The sequence below is a fragment of the Pleurodeles waltl genome, chromosome 7 (genome assembly GCF_031143425.1).
Source record: "Pleurodeles waltl isolate 20211129_DDA chromosome 7, aPleWal1.hap1.20221129, whole genome shotgun sequence".
Taxonomy (NCBI): Eukaryota; Metazoa; Chordata; class Amphibia; order Caudata; family Salamandridae; genus Pleurodeles; species Pleurodeles waltl.
This window is the reverse complement of record NC_090446.1, coordinates 884,224,083-884,241,512: the sequence shown is the minus strand read 5'-3', so window position 1 is coordinate 884,241,512 and position 17,430 is coordinate 884,224,083.

Here is a 17,430-nt window from a genome sequence, read left to right as displayed (position 1 = left end):
TTTCTCAGTTTTGAGCACCACTAAGCGTGTGTCACCCAGAATTTTATTCCCTTACGTTCACTCAAGTTGTGATCCAATCATACCACCAGGTCAATGAACTCGGAACACTCTGTAGGAGGTTCCACAATTTGGGCTAGAGCATCCTTGAGATCTTCCCGAAGGCCACAATAGAAGAGGGAGGTCCTCTTCTCCTCGGGCCTCTCAGTCTCTGCCACCAACCGATTGAAAGAGGTAAAATAGGACAGTAGCTCCTTGTTTCCGTGGTGCAAATTCAGCAACTGGCTTGCAAGAAGAGATGTTCGGTGAACAGTTTCTGAAAGGCTTCCTTAAACCGGTTGAAATCATACAGTATAGGGTGATTGCACTCCACCAGCGGAATCAATTAATTAGCTGAATTGCCACCCAAATAAGAGATAATAAAAGCTACCTTTGCAGCATCGTTGGGGAATGCAGCTGCCCGACACAAACACTGTAGCTGGCACTGGTTAAGATAAATGTTGAACTTGCCACTATGTCCAAAAACCCTTTCTGGAGGAGCAAAGGGCACAGAGGTTGGTGTTGTGACCATTACCTGCATGGGTTGTTTGGTGGAAATCGTTATGCCTGAATCGCGTCTAGGAACATGATTAGACGGGTCAAACCGAGGGGCCGGTAGTACTGGAGATCTTTGTTTTAGTTTGACTCCTCCCCAGGGGGTGCCTTGTGGTTTAAACCACTGCAGTTCAGTGTGCAACTCCAGGTTCTCTTGTTTTAAGGAAATAACTTCCTTCTGTAATCCCATTAGGGCCCTCATTAAATCTAATAAACGTGGAGCATCCTGATCAGCTGGTAAAGCCTGTGCTAAACATTTGAAAGTACCCATTTAGGAATCCATTACCCAGGCAGCCCTGTATATTGTGGCTTGGCTTCATGTCGAGTTGGAGCCACACACCTGAAAGGCAGGATGTCTGCAGGGGCGATGGTATGCCCCACAACCTCCTGGAACACCTCTTGGCACTTCCTGGTGGACACAGAAACCCCAGCAGGTGTCCCAAAAGGAAAGAGGGAGTGGAAGAGAAAGAGACAAAACACTGTCACGTCTTGCCGGTCCAGCCAGGCACCCTGTATCTTCGGGGGGCAGGTCGTTGTTGATAGTGTGATAGAAGAGTTAGTGCACTCAACTTCCTTGAAACTGAATCTCTCTTTCTGATATGGGCATGGGAGAGGTAGAAGAACAGCGGGATGCTCCAGCACTTTTCTTGGATAATAATAACTGTTGGCACAATTACAAACACTGCATTACCAAAAACCCAAACTGAGTACTGTAGGAAAGTACCATCTTGCCTGGCATGTTACCCCCATTTTTACTTGTGTATCAGTTTTTTTTGCCTGTCTCACTGGGATCCTGCTAGCCAGGACCCCAGTGCTCATAGTTTGTGGCCTGAATGTGTTCCCCGTGTGGTGCCTAATTGTGTCACTGAGGCTCTGCTAAACAGAACCTCAGTGCTTATGCTCTCTCTGTCTTTAAAATTGTCACTGCAGGCTAGTGACCATTTTTACCAAATTCTGATTGGCACACTGGAACATCCTTATAATTCCCTAGTATACAGTACCAAGGTACTCAGGGTATTGGGGCTCCAGGAGATCCCTATGGGCTGCAGCATTTCTTTTGCCACCCATAGGGAGCTCAGACCATTCTTACACAGGACTGCCACTGCAGCCTGAGTGAAATAAAGTCCACATTATTTCACAGCCATTTTACACTGCACTTTAGTAACTTATAAGTCACCTATATGTCTAACCCTCACTTAGTGAAGGTTAGGTGCAAAGGTACTAAGTGTGAGAGTACCCTTGCACTAGCCCAGGTACCCCCACATAGTTCAGGGCAATTTCCCTGGACTTTGTGAGTGCGGGGACACCATTACACACGTGCCCTACATATAGGTCAATACCTATATGTAGCTTCACAATAGTAACTTCGAATATGGCCATGTAACATGTCTAAGATCATGGAATTGTCCCCCCATGCCAAATCAGGTATTGGGGTGACAATCCCATGCATCCCCGGGGCTCCAGCATGGACCCCGGGTACTGCAAAACCAGCTCTCTGGTGTTTTCACTGCTATCCGCTGCTGCCAACCCACAGACAGGCTTCTGCCCTCCTGGGGCCTGGGCAGCCTAGTCCCAGGAAGGCAGAACAAAGAATTTCCTCTGGGAGAACGTGTTATACCCTCTCCCTTTGGAAATAGGTGTTAAGGGCTGGGGAGGAGTAGCCTCCCCCAGCCTCTGGAAATGATTTGAAGGGCACAGATGGTGCCCTCCTTGCATAAGCCAGTCTACACCAGTTCAGGGATCCCACAGCCCCTGCCCTGGTGTGAAACTGGACAAAGGAAAGGAGAGTGACCACTCCGCTGTCCATCACCACCCCAGGGGTGGTGCCCAGAGCTCCTCCAGTGTGTCCCAGACCTCTGCCATCTTGAATGCAGAGGTGTGAGGGCACAATGGAGGTCTCTGAGTGGCCAATGCCAGCAGGTGACGTCAGAGACCCCTCCTGATAGGTGCTTACCTGGCTAGGTGGCCAATCCTCCTCTGAGGGCTATTTAGGGTCTCTCCTGTGGGTTTCTCGTCAGATAATGAATGCAAGAGCTCACCAGAGTTCCTCTGCATCTCCTGCTTTGACTTCTGCCAAGGGTCGACTGCTGACTGCTCCAGGACGTCTGCAAAACCGCAACAAAGTAGCAAGAAGACTACCAGCAACAATATAGCGCCTAATCCTGCCAACTTTCTCGATTTTTTCCTGGTGGTGCATGCTGTGAGGGCTGTCTGCCTTCACCCTGCACTGGAATCCATGAAGAAATCTCCAGTGGGTCGACTGAATCTTTCCCCTGCTAACACAGGCACCAAACTTCTGCTTCACCGGTCCTCTGGGTCCCCTCTCATCTTGACGACCGTGATCGCTGGAACACAGGAGCTGGATCCAAGTGACCCCGACAGTCCAGTGGTCCATCTGTCCACATTTGGTGGAGCTAAGTCCTTGCCTCCCCACGCCAGACAGTAATCCTGTGTACTGCATGAACTGCAGCTGCTAGGGCTTCTGTGCACTTTTGAAAGGAATCCTTCATGCACAGCACAGCCCACATCCCAGCACTCTATCCTGAATTGCTCAACTCACTGAGTTGACCACCGGCCTCGTGGGACCCTCCTTTGTAGTTTTGAGATGACCGCTGTATTCAGTTCTCTTGAACCCCTGTTCAAGGTCTTCTGCAGATGCTGCCTGCTTCTGTGTGGGCTTTCTGTGCTGCTGAGCACCCCTTCTGTCTCTTCCTCCTAGGGGCGACCTCCTGGGCCTTCCTGGGCCCGGGCAGCACCCATTTTCTTCAATCGCAACCTTTGCAACTAGCAAGGCTTGTTTGCAGTCTTTCTGAATGGAAACAACTCTGCTTCCTCCAGCACGCAGTGGGTCATCTTCTGTGAAAGGAGAAGTTCCTGGCATCTTCCATTGTTACAGAATCTTCAGCTTCTTCCACCCGGAGACAGCCATTTTGCACCTTCATCCGGGGTTTAGTGGGCTCCTGCCCCCCCGGACACTTTCTTGACTCTTTGACTTGGTCTCCTTCCTTTGCAGGTCCTCAGGTCCAGGTTCAGTGCTTTGCAGTCTGTTGTGGTCTTTGCAGAATCTCCTATTACGACTTTAGTGTGTTTCTGGGGAAGTAGGGTAACTTTACTCCTACATTTCAGGGTCTTGGCGTGGAGTATCTTGGACACCCTTGGTGGTTTCTTACACTCCCGGCGACCCTCTACACACTACACTAGGCCTGGGGTCCCTAAGTGGTTCACATTCCACTTTCTTAGCATATGGTTTGTGTTGCCCCTAGGCCTATTGCATCCTATTGTATTCTACAGTGTTTGCACTACTTTTCTAACCGTTTACTTACCTGATTTTGGTTTGTGTGTATATTTTGTGTATTTTACTTACCTCCTAAGGGGGTATATCCTCTGAGATGTTTCTGACACATTGTCACTAAAATAAAGTACCTTTATTTTTAGTAACTCTGAGTATTGTGATTCTTATGATATAGTACAATATGATATAAGTGGCATAGTAGGAGCTTTGCATGTCTCCTAGTTCAGCCTAAGCTGCTCTGCTATAGCTACCTCTATCAGCCTAAGCTGCTAGAATACTAGTAATCTACTAATAAGGGATAACTGGACCTTGCACAAGGTGTAAGTACCATCAGGTACGCACTATAAGCCAGGCCAGCCTCCTAGAAGTACCATAACAATAAGTACTGCAACACTGGGGCTGGTTTCACAGAGATTCACTGTGCACACTACACTTAGAACTGTGGTTGCACTTATCATGCACAAGAAAGACTAACAAGGGCATTAATTACATCACATATAACTTTCTTGCATGAATAGGGTTAAACTAAAATGAACAAAAACAATCCAAGAAATACAAATGTCCACTCTGGGTTTAAACAGTTTAGGTGGCACAGTTGGGTTTGGTTTCATTGTGTGTGTAAAAAACCCTTCAAAAGCAAATTCCCCAAACCTGAAACACAAGCATGAATTACACAATTTAAATCCAAGAGTTATGCTATTAGTGAAAGGAAAGTCACGTAAATGCTCTTTTAAAATTGCATTCTCTCTTGTTGTAGTACTTGAGCTCAAGCAGATTTTCTGAAGCACATTTAGGCAAGTAACTACAATAATAATGTAGAATGTTCAGAAATACATTTGTCTGTTCAAGATAAGCACTCTGCTAAAATATGAGGTCTGAAATACACCAGCTGTTCTAGGAAAGCGCGGCGCTCAAAGAACAAACTCCAAAACAATACTAGTCACTTAGCTGCAGTCTTTTACGGAGTGCTGGAGTAATGCCTGGTGTCAGCTGGTACTGGAACGAAGAAACAAATTGTCTCAAAAGTCCTGAATACGAGGATGACAGCAGGGGCTGGACAGCCAAATCAGATGCTGAGATCAGGAAGCAAAACAAAGCCAAGCAGGGAGGCATACTTCACTCAATCAGGAAAGCAGATGAGTTTCCACATGTGGATGAGTCACCACACCCAATTAGAAGCACATGTCTACACCTGCTCACATTAGCAAACAAGCACTAGTAAAACAAGCATTGATAAAACCAATTGCGTAACACAGCACATTATGTTTACTTAGAAATATGAAGGTTTAACCAAGAACAGAGATAAGATTTAACCCTAATCCCTAGGGATGCTGACACATAACGCAAGAGGCACCTTGGGGATTCCTGAAAGCTTGATGCGTTGCATGAAATATTGATAAATACGGGTCCAAATTTGGCAGTCTTATGTTGGATGCTGCAAAACTATTGTTGTCAAACTGTGAATTACACAGCAACACTTAAGGATTGAAATCAAAGATGAAATATTACATTTTTCCTAAGAAATGTTTGACGAAGTCAGGAAACCTCATCTTTAGTTGTTTTCCTGATTATCTGATGTTTAGATCATTCCTGCCTACTGGGATTTTCATTTGTGTGTCTCAGGTGTTTGTCCAGGCAGAGACGATAACTGTATTCTAATGCATTCTAAGTGAAAGAATCTTGGTTTAAAGTGGTGCACACCATTTGTAGTGCAAATGCATGGAACTACTGTACTGGCAGCCCTGTCAAATTTCTCAGTTACATGTGTGATGGGCTGATTCAGTCCAGGTTTTTTCTTTGTACTCTAGGAATTATGGTCTTTGTTTACCCCATTAAAAAAAGATCTGCAAGCGCCAGAATTGTAAGAAAAAATCCTTGGACTGGCGCATCACATCATGCATGGACCTAATAATTCTGGCACCTATGACAGGTTGTATCGGTGCTTTGAGTGCAATGAAAATGGTGGCTGACCCTAAAACGGGTAAGGTTTGAGAATCTTTTAAACAAAGCTTGTCCTGTGTAATTACTACATATGCAATAGCATCCTGGGTTTGACAAATTCGTAAACAGCATCCATCGGATAAAGCATAATCGAGCAATAGTTTATATAGTAGCTTTATCCAGGGCTAAAATCAATTAAAAAAACTTGACAAGGTAAGTGTAAGAGTAAGTGCCAATACATTCGTCATTCAGTTGAAATGAAATAATGATTTAGGCCCCGGGACACCAAACGTAAACAACAGTAGCAACCTGTCACTTAGTCTTAGCGTCACAAAAAGGGCTTCTATTGTCATTGCTTTCAAGCACTAGTATGTGACTGGCAGGAAGGTCGTTTTCATGTTTTTTCGTTGCGAGGTCCCAAGCACGGCAGATCCTAATACACTTAGAGCACTGGGGTGTATGCTGAGGGAACGGACCAGCAAATACATTGATAGTGTATCACCAAAAGCGTTTAGAAATGGCAGGCAGAGATTAAGGAATTGTGGTCACCCACATCTGGCTAGATGTGAGCGGGACAACCTCGAGCAAGGGTCGAATTCACCTTCTTTCAATGCAGTCTCTTCTGCTCTGAGCAAAAGGTTCAAACCACCTTCTTTCATTTCACTCATGTTTGCAATGAGCAAAAACCATCCACAGAAAAGTTACTGCTTTATATTCCCAGCAAAAAACTTCACTTTGAAAAGTCAAGTGCATATCAGTCGCTTTTGAAATGATCTAACTTTTGTAGATAAAGTCAGGGCAAAACACGAATAGAAAGATACAAAAGTTGGCAAAATGATGAGCGATTAGATGCCTGGAGTATTTGATAAGTAGCGCACACCGAAGACGTCCGGGAACAGCCTTATTATCCAGTGTGAGTCGCCCCTGTTTCTGGAGATGCTGTAATGAGTTCCTGCTTGAAGGCGACCCCTTGTTATGGATGTTTCATTATCATCTCAAAGGAGCCTTGAAGGCGCCACATTGTCACCGGCCCTGAAGTGGCTGTCAGAGGTGGTGAAGGTGGATAATTGGAGCTACTGAAAAGCTGGCAACAGTTTCCCTTCATCAGACCTGGCAAACGGGATTACAAGAGCTTGGAACATAAGCTACCGCAGGAGCAGGAGAGAAGAGGCAAAGGGCAAATAGAGCTGACCTAGGTTGGAGAGGGAGGGCAGGAGATGTGAGAGGTGAGGATTTTGGAAATACAGAACTGAAAGAAAGGGGAAGGAGTAAATGAATCAGCAAATGTAAAATGCAGACAAGGGCACAAGTCAATAATACAGATGTGTGTTAACGAGACAAACAGAAAACTGATATCTGCTGAAAGGACAGAATTAAAAAATAGCCTTGAAGGAGAACATGGAAGCAAAAGAGATAAAAAGGCAAAAAAGGCAAAAGGGAAGAAAGAATATGAAGGAGAATGAGAGAAACGGCATTGAATGGGGAAACTAGGGATGAGGCAGGATAGAAGACATTAAAAAATAAGGGTCTCGTTTGTGAATGTGATAGGGCAGGGCAAGAATGCCCCATATTTATCCAATATGACACATTCCAGCCCTTTCCCCCTGCTCTGGCGACTTTTGGCAGACTAGTGCCAATGCAGACGCCCTTGCACCATGGTGAAAAGGTGCCTGAGTTCCATGCAGGATTGTTTTTGTGCAGGAAGGGATACCCTCCTGCACAGCAACAATCCTGAGAGGCCTTTTCCTCCTTCTATGTGTGCTGCAGAATGTAGCACAAATAGAAAGTGGAAATAAAGAGGAGAAATAAATATATTTCTCCTCATTACTCCTCTTCTGCGTATGCACAGGATTTTGGTGCATTTCAGGGGTTTCAAGTCCTTGCAAATCTGGGAATAAGTCAAAATCTATTAGAGTTGCGTGGGAACACCCACCTCAACACTCACAGAATGCCTACCCAATTTGCACTGTGTTGCCTTACTCCATATTGTTGAATCCATTCAAAGCCACGCAAAGTGACTTTGTATTGCTTCAAAAATATGACTTAGTGGTTTGTGCCATGTCTGTACTGCGTTGAGTGGTGTAAGCATGGTGCAACCCACACATAAATATGCCCCTAATGATGTAGGTGTTTTTTCTGTGGGAATGGTCTAGATTTCACTTGCATGTTGGTTGGAATACAGCATACAAAAAAGTGATGGATGGAATGCTTGAAATAATCTCAGCATGCTGGTGATTGCTCAACCACATACTATTTCATTGTTATTTTGCTCACTATGACACCTCCGCTTTAACCCGGCCATTTGCAAATCATTCTTGACTAGGCCTGGGCAGCATTCGTGCAGTTCTTCTGCGGAACTCCACGAAGTGCAGATAAACTCTGAAACACTTTGCAGAGTTTTGCAAGCAGCAGAGTTTGGGTAAGTTGCCGTGTGTGAGCTGATTTTCAGCACCAGAGGTTTCTCTTGTGCTGTAAAATCAGAGCGAATTGCATCACTTAGTGGCAGAGGGCAATAACTTCTTTCTACTGCTTGGGTAGATTTCCCTCAAAACAAGCAGCAGCTTTCTCAAAGTGAGTGGTAGCGACCTACAGCAACCGCCCACATTCAGAAATCTCACTTGCGCTCGCCAACATAGGGATTTCTCGCACTGGCCAGCTTCACATTAGCAAACAATGCAAGAGAAAAAAATCTGCTCTGCGTCACCTTGCAGAGTTTAAAAATAATCCATGCAGAGTGTAGAGCGGGCAAAACTCTGCAAACTACTCCAGCAGAGCGGAATTCTTCACCCACCCCTAGTCTTCATCCTGCTGCAATGGGAACTGTCAAACCCAAACTGCCAGGCCAGGCCCTCCCTGAACCTGAACACAAGCAACCCATGACTGCTTTCGCCCTAGTTTGGGCTTATCAGCCAACTTGGTTTCCATGATACAGCGTGCACAGCACCCAAGCTGTCACATTTAGGGTAACACTCGTATACAAAAAAGTGATGGATGGAATGCTTGAATCAATCTCAACCACTGGTAATTACTCAGGCAGCTTCCAAGTCAATCAATCAAACAATCAATCAATCAGTATTTGAATAGATGGCACTGTCACTCTTAGGGGTTTCTGGGCACTGTGGGAAGGATGTCTCTGTTCAAGAGCCAGGTCTTGAGTTTCTTCCTGAAATCCACCGGGAGGGTGCTTTTTGAAGATGGAAGGGTAGGTTCTCTCAGGTCTTGGAGGCGATGTAGAACAAGGAATGATCCCCACTGTGGCTGCGATGAATGCAGAGTGTGTGTGCACAGGCTAGTGAGATGGAGTGCTGGTGTCTTGCAGGTAGGTGGAAGTTCAGTCGATGATTGATGTAGGCCAGTCCTTGATCGTGCAGAGCTTTGCAGTTGTGCGTGAGGATCTTGAACTGAGATCTTTTCTCGATGGGGAGCCAGTGGAGGTTTCTGAGGTGGGAGTGATGTGGGTCCATTTATGAAGGTCCAGAATGAGTCTGGCTGCAGTATTCTGTATGGTCTGCAGTTTTCTGAGGAGCTGGGTGGATATGCTGGTGTAGAGAGCATTGCTGTAGTCAAGAAGTCTGGTAACAAGGACCTGAGTGACTGTCTTTCGGGAGATAACTGGGATCCATCTGAAGATTCTGGGGAGCGTGCAAAGGATGTGGAAGCAGTAGGGGGTGACTGCATTGATTTGACATTTCATGGTCAGTTCACTGTCAAGGATGATGCCTAGGTTGCGGGCATGGTCTGTGGGTGTTTGTCTTAGTTCTGCTGGCCACCATCTATGCAGCAGACCGAGCAGAAGGGGGGCATAAAAAGCAGAAGAACTAGCAGAAAAGAGGCAGAAAGTGCAGAAAAATGAGCAGAAGCAGCAGAAGAATGAGAAGAAAGGTTCAGAAAGTGAATAGGGCGCATAACCAGAGGGCAGCAGAGGGTGGCAGACTGCAGGGTGAGCTGAACAGGAGAACTGTTGCCGGGGGAGCTGGCACAAGGATCAGTCCATAATTATTTTGTACATGATGCCACATCAGTTTGGACCAAGCCATAAGCAACTCATTCTAAATTGGTTAGCCTGATAATTGGCATATTTAACATACTTATATGTCCCCAGTGTACAGTACAAAGTGTAGTCAGGGCCTGTAAGCTAAATGTCATTAGTGGACTGCAGGACATATTTTTCCACCACTAGTGTGACAATGCCAAATATGACTGCAGGCTCTGCAATGTAGCCTCTCTGTGATGTTTTTTATCTGCAAATTTGACTTGCCAAAATAACTTTTTTTGACAGAACTATACCCTCCTTTCAAAAATGAAATACATTACCCCTAGGTAGGACATGCAAGAGTTAATGTTAAACATGTTCTTACAGTGACAATCCCCAAAAGGTATTTTCACTGTAGGAAAGTCATCTGTGCCATAGGAGAGCATTACAATACAATAATAACATTAATAATGTTATCTCCTCATAGGAAGCAAAGACAGAGTTAATTCTTGGACTTTTTAAAATATTTATTACAAACTCAATCCATTGGTAAAGTTGAATTTGTAACAATTATTCTTCAGCAAGTGCTTTTAAAAAGTCACATTTTACCTGTCTACAGCCTCCAGAAGCCCATTGGCATTAACTTCCAGCTGTCACCCAGCAGCTGAATGAACCCTTTCACTAGGTGTGAACTTATTCCTAAAGCTGAGATAAAGAACTTGGATTTCGGGAGGCATTCTGTTCCTCGAAAAGGATGACCATCTGTGCTGTGCCCAGGAGCTTAATTAATTTCATAAATGGCTAACCTGTCATAGGCAGATGTATATAACACCTGGACCAGCCCCTTCTGTTGTCCCTCTAGTCAGCCAGACACCAATACCAGTGGGAGAAGGGCTCTCCCGCAAACCAATTTTGAGTGACCACAGAGAAAACTTTGCTCATTTTCCTGGCCACAACTTTAGGATGGGCACAGGATCTCTGCAAGGGGGGAGAAAGATTCTGCCATGCTGGAGTCAGCTAGAGATTGGCACTCTGGGAATGTTTGCAGTAGGGCATACAAGACCTGATGTAAAATTGGGTAGGATTATTCCGGGGAACTTTTTCCCTATTGTTTTGGGAGTGGTCAGGAGTCACTCCATCTACAGGCTAATGTCAGGCATTAATGTGGCTATCGCTGGGCACTTTCTTCAAAACACTACTGGACCTATGGAAGACAGAAGAAGGACTACATCTGTTGTTGAGATCTTTGAGGAAACCTGAAAGGCTGGACCTGCTCCCACTTATACATAGGACAAAGAAGAGGACCCCAAGGATCACTTGACTGACTTCCTGTTAAGCTACACAGAGACCACAAATTGCTGGAAACCTTTTTACCGAAGAGCCCAGCTGGCCAATTCTAATTAGACCTTTTTGGAGGCTTCTTCTGGAATGAGTCCCTCTTGCCAAGTGCTGAGCTCCTGGGGACCCTGGCTGTGTCAAAGCATACTCCTCCTAATATCCTGACAAACCTTGGACATAGAAAATGTGTTGACTTTAAAGACCTCAGGATGACCACGACGAGCCTGAAAAGTCTTTCCAATGAATGTGCGTTGACGATAGGCCACATAATCAGGTTGCTCCCACTTGGAACTTTTCTGCAGCAGCAAATCCATTTCAGCAGGATGTTGTGGAGATGGTATCCAGTCTTATACAGCTCTGTTTGGCTACAACTTTCAGCTTTGCCCTAATGCAGGAATCCAAGTTCCAAAAAAGTGACTAAGGGTCAGATGTAGGAAGGCATTAGCGCCTCGCAAACGGTGAAAAACGCCGTTTGCGAGGCGCTAATGCCCTCACACGATGCTGAAACACATATTGCGAGTTGGTACCGACTCGCAAAATGTGTTTCAGACTCCCAAATAGGAAGGGGCGTTCCCTACCTATTTGCGAGTTGCACCGCGATGTAGGGTTGATTTGTGACCGCGAAAACGGTCGCAAATCAACCTGCAGTTACCATCCACTTGAAGTGGATGGTAACTCATTCGCAAATGGGAAGGGGTCCCTATGGGACCCCTTCCCCTTTGTGAATGCTCACAATAATATTTTTTCAGAGCAGGCAGTTGTCCTATGGACCAGGCAGTGGTCCTATGGACCACTGCCTACTCTGAAAAAAACCGAAACTAAAAGGTTTCGATATTTCTTCTATTTGCAGCTCATTTTCCTTTAAGGAAAACGGGCTGCAAAGAGAAAACAAAAACTGCTTTATTGAAAAGCAGTCACGGACATGGTGGTCAGCTGCCTCCAGCAGGCCACCATCCCCGTGAGTGCCTAGACTCGCTATGGGGTCGCAAACTGCGACCCACCTCATAAATATTTATGAGGTGGGTCTTTGCAACCCCATAGCGAGTCGCAGAAGGTGTCTGAGACACATTTCTGCATTTCCTTTTGCGAGGTGCAAATTGCGTGTCGCTGGGACTTGCAATTTGCACCTCGCAAAAGGAAACCTACCTACAGCTGGCCCTAAGTTCAAAGGTATGATTCATCACCAGGCTAAGACACCAAAAGTATCCAACAGACGTGGGACCTTTCCTGGGCATAAATTTTATTTCTATCTCTCAGAGCTTTCCCACCAAAAGTCAAAAGCTTCAGCCAATTAGCAAAATCTAATAGGAATACAGTGGGCAAAGACAGAAAGTGAATGGAGTATATAAAGCTTTTGAAAAAAAAAACCTTTTCACATAGTAAGAGAGCAACTTTTAATACATATAAGCAGAGGACATTATACTTGAATTGTGTAGTATTTCTAACACTAGCACTTTTGTGGAAAAAATTAAAGCACTAAAATTTATCGGATCAATATGTCAAGAATGCCCACAATGTTTTCAGAAACTGCATTATCCTAGATATAGATATTGTCATGCCATGGATGCTCACACTCTGTCAGGAATTGCCAAGAGTTTACCAGTAAAGCATACAAAAAAGTGATGGATGGGGTGTGTGAATTCATCGCAGCCATGGGTTATTAAGCAGGCCGTATTCCAATCCATCATATTTTTGCACACAGTGCCATTGGCTATATGCAAATCAGCCTTGATCCTGCTTCATTAGAAACACCCCAACCTGAACTACCAGACCAGGTCTTCTCTGAACCAAACTACAAGCAACCCAGGACTGTTTTCCCCTTAGTTACAGCTGATCTGCCAAGTATATCTTGGTTCTGGTGACACAGTGTACACAGGACAAGTCTGGGCATACTTGTCTCAATAAGGGTGACACAGTATACAAAAAAGTGATGGATGTAATTCTTGAATCAATCTCAGCCAAACGTTATTATTCAGACCTCATCTGATTCTAATGTTATTATACACACCATACTACCTCAGTTTAGGTCCAGCCAAATGCAATCAGTCTTAACCCTCCTCCAGTGGGAATAGTCCAACCTGAACTGCCAGGTCAGGTCCTTCTGGAACCAGAACTCAAGCAACCCAGGGCAAGTGTTGTCCTAATTAAGGCTCATGAATCAAGTATAACTTGGTTCCAGTGACACAGTGTGCACTGCACCCATGTATGGGAATAACCATCCCACTCAGGGTGATATACTAAAGTATACAAAAAAATGATGGCTGGAATACTTGAATTAATCCCAGACACTGATAATTACTTGGGCCACATCCCACTGCATCTGTATTTTGCACAAGTCACCTAAGGACCCAGCCATATGGGAACAGTCCAGTCCAAGCTGCCAGTCCAGGTCCTCCTTGGGGTGGAAAATAAAACAACCCAGGACCAGTTTTGAACATTCATTTGGAAGACAATGAGTAAATTAGACTTTCTGAGAGAGGGCTTGTGGAATGCCTCTTTGGACAACAAACTCTATGTAGCATTTACAATTATTAACATTAGCAAAATACCTTTTATAAATGTATTGTATTAAGAATAAAATGCACTTTCGCTGTTTGTGCCATGGTGCCCCTTTCAAAAAGTGTGCCAGGTGCAAAGAGGAACAGTGCACCGTGTTGGAAAGAAAGTGTGGCCCCCAGGGCATCCTCAAACTCCCACTGCCCTCCGGTTACCTCATTCAAGTAAAATAAAGAGCAGCTGTTTAAAAGCTGCTCTGTGTTTCACATTGCAAGTGGGAACCCGCTTTCACTTACAAGAGGGGGAGAGGTCCCCTTGTAGGTGGGTGCAGTGAGTGACAGCACCCACCTGAAAGGGAATGTTTGGGGTGCCCATTGGACCCACTCTTTCCCCTCAAGAGAGTTGTCTTTAGAAATCACCTTTTTGTGGCACCGTGCCTTCTACAGGCATGTTTTCCTCTGCACCTATCTCTATAGTATGGTCGAGAGCAGAGAAAACTGCTTACCTCACTGAAATGAGCCCTGAGAGAACAACTAACAATGATACAGAGATTTAGATCTAGGGGATATCCACATAAAATAGTGAAGAATGCATGTCGCAAGGTAAAAGAAGTTCAAAGAGCTGAACTATTGATTCCTAGAAAGAGAGGAGAAGATATCAATACCCCGAGATTTGTGACAGGATTTAGCATAATCTTCAGAAGTTAGGAAGATCCTCATGAAACATTGGCATCTTATTAAGGCTGACAGAACAATTGGTCAGCTAGTGAGTCGTACTCCAATGATAACTCATAAAAGAAGCGGCTCTTTGGAGATATTCTAGTACACAGTTACGCAAGGAAGACAAAAGGAACTTTCCTAGACAAACATCAAGGTTTCTACAAATGTGCCAAGTGTAAAGCGTGTAGATACAGTTCTAATAATAAGCAATATGTGCTACCCACGGGCAGACGAGTAGACATTAAGAAATACATAAATTGTAATTCAGATTTTGCTATTTATGTAATAGAGTGCCCATGTGGATTGCAATATGTCGGAAGTACAATCTTTCCTCTAAAAAAACGTATTCTTGAGCACTGGAGAGCAATATTGAATAAGGATGCTGCTTATCCAGTAGCGCGACACTGTAATCTTAAACATGAGGGTAAAGTAGAGAAGATGAAATTCTTTGGGATTGACAGGGTCCTGGGTACTCTGAGAGGAGGGGACAGAGAAAAACAATTAAGGAGATTGGAGTCTGAATACATTATTCAGCTAAATAACCGTTATCCTTGGGGATTGAACAAGTACGAAGAACTTTCTGTCCATATTGGTTAGTCTGATGGTGGAAAGGCAGGGGAAAATTGCAATAATCCCATATTAGGTTATCTTTTATTTAAAAAAAGGCCTAAATGAATATTATTTTGATGATTGACTGGTTTATAGAGTGACTCTTCCAATTATTTGCATTACTGTTTACTACATATCAGTATTACTCCAATAGGGGATGTTACATGTAATAGATAATTAGAAATATAACATTAGAATTTGGAATTTTGTTATTTACGGAGGTGGGAGAAAGAAAAGGAGTTAGGAAATGAGAAAGAAAAGAAGGAAGAAAAATAAAAAAGGATTTTTTCTGTGTCTATGGATAAGTGGATATATAGGAAGTGGGAGGGGCCACATTTTGTTGTATGTTTGTAATATAAAAAAAAAGGGCCAAGGAAGAAGACCATGATGGTTGAAACGCGTTGCCCTATGTTTTGTTTAATGGAATTTCTGAAATAAACCAAGGCCAGTGACTTGCATGGAGTGCCTAAGTTTGATTTTCTTTTGGAGTGGATACAAAATGGGTCCTGTGCCCATTTACTGAGCACCAACCTCGTCAGGCAAGCGCTGGAAGAAACACAGGACTGCTCTTCAGTGATATATATATATATATATATATATATATATATATATATATATATATATATATATATATATATATATATATATGATATAGCACTGTTAAAAACAAAGGTTTTAATTAGGAAATAGGAAATAGAATTTAAAAAACATAAAACATTGCTTAAAAAACAAAGACCAATCCCCTATAGGCACTCAAACTTGCACCGGCATGGCCTTCACTCACTTGCAGCAAAGGTTGCCCTCAAGATCTGGCCTGCCGCCAGACCCTGCGACCAACACCGCCTTAACAACCCAATCCATGCTGTACACTGCCCTTGGGGGTGCTCGGCAGGAGTTGGTCTCAGCCTGTCAGGTATGAGAATAGGTGTGAGAGAGTCTGTCTGTGTGAGAGAGTACACACATCAGTGTTTTAGTGGGTGTGTCAGTGTGTGAGTTGGTCTGTGAGTGGGTGCATGAGGCTGTCAGTGGGTCTCTGAGTGGGTATGTGAGTGGGTGAAATTGATAGAAAAAGAGAGAGACAGAGAAAGTGAAAGAGAGAGGGAGAGAGATAGCAAGGTTTTTAGGCTTTCCTGTTTGATATACTTAAAATTAGATATTTCTGTACAATTAAAAAAAAAATATATCTGTCATTTTTAATAATTAAAATAATTTGTACTTTATTAAAAAAAGAAGGAAGCAAGTCTGGCTTCATTCGAACCCTGAAAGCTCAGTGTTTAGGTCTGCGACCTTCACACTGTGATACTTTTTTTCATTTTTGTTTTCTTAGATTTTTTGTTAGCCTTTTGTGGTCTATCTGGGACCACGAGGGAGCCTTTAAGGGCTCCACCATTGTCCCTAAATATTTGTAATTTATTTGTTTTTAATGTTAAACAAAATGCCCTTTAGGGGCTATCTGGCACCGCAGGGAAGCCTTAAGGCTTCCCTCACGGTGCCATTGCTTCAGCAAACAAGGAGCTGGTTTAATAGCAGCTCCATGGTTGCTGAAGCATTTCATCTCTGTTTCCTGCACACGTGCAGATATGAAAGCTCTAGTTTGGACAGCGAGACCTGCTTTACAGATCCTGCTGTCAAAAAGTAGAGTGCTTGTTGTGACTTGGCTGCAGCTTCAAAGCTGAAGCCGCGCCACATCAACAAGCTATGTCCCGGGAGAGGGTACCCCGTGACATAGCAGGATCCGGTCTGGGGGGAGGTATACATCCACAGGGCCACCTGTAGCTCCATGAGGGGGCCTCATGGCCCACCTCCAGTGTGCACTTAGCCCCGGGGAGAGGGTGATCCCTGTGGCAGAGGGGAGGTCATCGGTCCTCAGCTACATATCAAAAGCATTTTTGCCCTGGTGGTTCTGGTCCCCGGGAACACAGGGGTGGCGCAGCCCCCTGCTCATAATTCATTGTAGCCCCAGTGAGGTGGTGGTCCCCAGGGCTGTGGAGGGGGCCATTGGGCCTCCCCCACATATCTAAGGCATCTTTGCTCCATTGGTGGCGGCCCCCGGGATGCGGATGGGCCATGCAGCCCCGCTCAAATTTTGTTATTCGCCCTGGGGAGGTGGTGATTTCCTGGCTGTGGGGAGCACAGGAGGCCCCCCTTATAAAAAGAAAAGAGTGACCCCGGGACCTGGCCCACCCAGGGGCTTTTTTAAAAACAATTGCTGGAGCCCATGCTTGTTTTTATTTCTATTTTTTATTTTGCAGTAAAAAGTTTAACAAAATGCTTTTTAGCTCTGGGTGTTCCCTTTGGGACCCCAGCCTCAGAGCTAAGGGGTCAGGGTGTTCATACCCTGTGTCCTTTTGTATTTTGTATTCTTTTTTTCTGGGGCTCGGTTCAAGCCGAGTCCCAAAATGGCTGCCTTCCTGGTTTGAAGTGTTGGCAGTAAATCAGATCTCAGCACAAGATCAGGAGAGGTTGCGAAT